The sequence below is a fragment of the Palaemon carinicauda genome, chromosome 17, assembly GCF_036898095.1.
Source record: "Palaemon carinicauda isolate YSFRI2023 chromosome 17, ASM3689809v2, whole genome shotgun sequence".
Lineage (NCBI taxonomy): Eukaryota > Metazoa > Arthropoda > Malacostraca > Decapoda > Palaemonidae > Palaemon > Palaemon carinicauda.
Genome location: NC_090741.1, coordinates 30,176,694 through 30,181,125, shown reverse-complemented (window position 1 = coordinate 30,181,125; position 4,432 = coordinate 30,176,694).

The following is a 4,432-nucleotide window of genomic DNA, read 5'->3' as shown; positions in this document are numbered from 1 at the left end:
TAGGGAGCAGATAATTACCTTTAGCAAACCTATTAGGACGTTTTACCATATTACGTTCAAAAACTTTAGATAATATGGGAGTTATTGCAATTGGGCGGTAATAAGTTGGATTTGAGCTACCACAAACATATTTACTTAGAGGAGTAACATTACCAAATCTCCAACAAGTGCTAAAAGCTCCTATCCTTGCTAACTTGCGCAAAATAAGAGATAACTTTGGAGCTAAGAAATCTTAAGTTTTTATAAACAACAAAGGAAAAATACCATTTGGGTCTACACCACCATAAACATCAAGGTCCATCAACAGAGCTTTAATTTCACGAGATCTAAAAGCTAAACTAGTTAGTTTAGCCATAGGGAAACAGAAATGAGGAAGTTCAAGTCTCTCATTACTCTGTTTGCTGTCAAACTTATCTGCCTAAAGAGTTGACTTTTGCTTTGGACAGTGGGTGACAGAGCCATCTACTCTAAGTAAAGGAGGAAATGTTGCATCAACACCAAAGAGTGCATATTTAAGGGTAGTTCACCACTTATGCTCCTGCATTGTACCAGAAAGGATTTCGTTTATGGTTAAATGGTATTCTTTTTTCAGTTAAAGCATAAACACTCTGAGCATAAACTCTAAGCTGAGTATTGTTGTTCTCGGTCAAATCTGATCTGTTACCCTCCCAAAGATGATAGGCTCCCTGCTTCTCCAAATAAGCACGTCTACAATCGCTGTTGAACCATGGTTTGTCCTTCACTCTCTACCTTAGTACACGAGAAGGGATATGCCTAACAATTGTAGAAAATAATTTATCGTAAACCAAAATTGGAGAAGTTGAAAGTGATTTCTTTTGTTGTTAGATATAATAAATATCAAACTTCTTAAATATTATTCGTAATATTATTTTCGTCATGTTCAAGTGCAGAGCTGGGCTGACTTTAGTTCCTCTAAACAATCTTGTTATTAGTGATCTGTCGCCTAGTATTGGTTTTAAGGTGAACTGCTTGTTTACACTGTTGTCCGAGAGCTGGAAGTTTCTGTCGAGGTGATCGGAGTTTCCAAGTCAGTTCTCAGACAAATTCCTTCTTGTATGGTGGACGTTTTTACAACTCTCGGTCATGGAAGGATAAACCCCTAGTGATACCGACACTATGCCACTTTGGGGGGTAGCAGGAGCAACAGTAATTCAGTGAACGGCAGGAGTATTGAGGTGAGTCAGCCTTTTCACATCTGAACATGAGTTGATTTGATACCCTAGCCATAATGATTTATTACATTTGATTAAATTAGTTCCCTTCTCAAGACCTTGTTAAATATAAATCTCGGGATCAAAAGAAATTACTATTTTTCCAATTTTGTTTTCGGTTTTCTTTTTTATAGCGTTAAAAGTTATGTTTTTTACAGTGGATTGCCACTTTTATTGAAAATTCATTAATTGTTATTCGTGGATTACCACATTAGGCGATTAGCCATTAAGTTTCGTTTTTGGTGGATTACCACTTTTATTGAAAATTCATTAATTGTTATTCGTGGATTACCACATTAGTCTATTAGCCATTAAGTTTCGTTTTTGGTGGATTACCACAGTTCATGAACAATATGTTTGTGTTTTCAAAATTACAAAATCGAATTCTATCGAAGGTTATTTTAGTGAACGGATTCCCGTTTTGAGTTTTGTTTTTGTTAATACGGATTCCCGTAAGTAATTTAGTTTCCCTTTTACCTGACCAGTTTTACAGGGAGTGTTTTTTGTTTTTCAGATCCTGAGAGACATGATAGTCATTGGTAGGGGCTTACTTCATACGGTTGTTTTCCGGTGAAGTAAGTTACTAACTTGAGGGAGGCAGGACAGCAATTAATCGTCTCGGTTGTCTCAACCAGTAATTTTTATAAAAATATTAATTAAATTAATATAACTGGACTTTAAACAACTTCTTGCTTCATTTACCTCACTTTATTTGTTTTTTACCTTGCCATTGATAAAATATTGTGTATGGAACCCCTGGGGGGACTTGAGTAGAAATTGCTGCCTGCTGCCCTTCCTTCGGTGTTGTTTAGTGTCGGTATCTTTGAGCATATTTTGTTAAAGGTTACATGAAAATCGGTGTTTTAGGCCATACTTACGTTCGGGACTTGCAGCAGTTAGGTTATTCGTGTTTGACATACGGTGATCTTAAAGTGCCTGTTGAATTTTTTGCATTTCTTGGATTCGGATATAGAAACTTTATACTTAATCCGAAGTTGTTGGACGATTTGGCTGAATATAATCCAGAAGTGACCGTTGTATTTTTGGGTGGAAACGATATAAAGGAGAAGGTGGATTTGAATATTGTTAAAGCAGATTGTGAATGTTTTTTTGCTATTTTGAGATTAAGGTTACCAAATTCACTATTTGTTGTTGCTCACGTTGAAATTTGCCACTTGAAAAGTACTAATAGACACGGCACCCCTTCTGCAGATTTGTATAAGAAATTAGCTAGAAATTTTAATAAGTGGTTAGACCGTCAACCCTTTAAATATAGAACTTTTGTTGATTAACGGTTCGTCAAAACTCGATGACCCTAGCTATTTTAAAGCTGACGGCATTCATTTAAATAGTGGGTTTAGACTGTCTGTTTCAGTGGATTTATAATTGTTTATCAGACATTGTAAAAGCAAATTCCTAATTAAACATGACGTCTGAATTAAAGTTGTTGATCAATTCCCGAAAATATATTCGCAAGTTAGTAACTGAATGTTATAATAAAAGGACTAATTATTGTCAGTTAACTGAATTGGAAAAGAGTAAGATTAAGTCAGAGTTACAAGATCATTTAGAATCGCTTAAAAAGTATAATAGTGAAATTCAAAGGCTCAAATGGTCTGAAGAGGAGGATGAAACATGGCTAAATGCCGAACTTGATTCCTGTGAAAGTTATGTTGTTAAAATTCGGGAATGTACTGCTGAGCTTACACGAAATGTTTCCCCTTCTAATGTTAGTGTTGATACTGCCCGAAGTTTGTTGAAGAGTCCCACTGCTCCGCTTCCAGAATTTCGTAGCCAAGAAGGGGAGGATCTATTGAAGTTTTTTAAAGATTTTGAAGACATAACGTCTATGTTCAAATATTCAGAATATGACAAATTTATTCTGTTAAAGCAGCAAATCAGTGGAAGGGCCTTAGTACTTTTAGAATCATTAGAATCGGACAAGAAGGGTTACGTTCATGCCAAGAAATTACTAACAGAGGCCCTAGCTTCTAAAGACCTCAGAATTTTTAATACCATCAAAAAAATCTCTGAAATCAATATGAAATTAGAAAGTGACCCATTTGAATATATTTCACAGATAAGAAATCTAACTCAAGCAGCTGAAAGTTTGTCTCTGGGACGTGAGGATTTTTTGAGGTATTTTTTCTGGCAGGGCTTAGATAATAGTTTTAAAGTACACTTAACCCAGATTACTAATTCATCAAGGCCAACATTAAAGGAAATTAATGATACTTTCTTTGAGGCCTGTGAAAGATTTAATGAGCAAAGTAAGAGGTCTAATGTAGGAAATACATTGCATGATAATCATAATCATAGGAAGAATAGTGCAAGTTATGCTGCTAGTGTTAGTTCCCTAAGGAAACCGTCAAATTTCTTTCCTTGTGTCTTGTGTACCACAGAAGGCAAACCCGCCTCGCATCCTATTTATAAATGTGAAATTTTTTCGGATGTTACCACTAAGCTTGACAAAATTCAATCTTTAAATGGGTGTTGTAAGTGTGCAAGCTTGAGTCACACTACTGACAAATGTAACTTTAAATTTAAGATGAAATGTAAGTTTTGTAAAGCATGGCACTTTAGTTTCCTCTGTAAGAATAGTAAAAAATCAGCATCTGCTAATGATAATAGAAAATCTGAATCTCCTAAGACTTCCTCGAAAAAGGATAATAAGAATTCGTCCATGGAATCTAATAATAACGTAGTTATAATGGAGGCTCTTAAAAGTAATTTGGACTGTGATTCCAGCATTCTCCCTACCTTTTCTTGTAGCATCCAAAACAGAAGCATAAGAGCATTGAAGGATGATGGAAGTCAGTTAAATCTGATTAGTGAGGAACTAGCCAATGCTTTGGATTTAAAGGTATTACAAGCCAAGGTTGAATTGAGAATAAATGGTATTAATGTTTCTCAGAAATATGCCTCAAAACTAGTGGAATTTGAAATAATAATTGGTAATGCTATTCACAAAATAGAGGCATTATGTATCCCATCTATTAACATAAAGTTGAAATTAAAAGGTTTGGGCAAAGTGGTTTACGGTTTCCAGACGAAAGGGTATGTGTTGGTTGATGAGTTCCTAACGCCTAATAGTGATTGCATTGAGAATATAGATTTGATTTTGGGAACTAAATCAGGATATTGTTTACCACTCACAGAAGTAGTTTTTGGTAGGAATAGCAGGTCTATGTATGCTATGA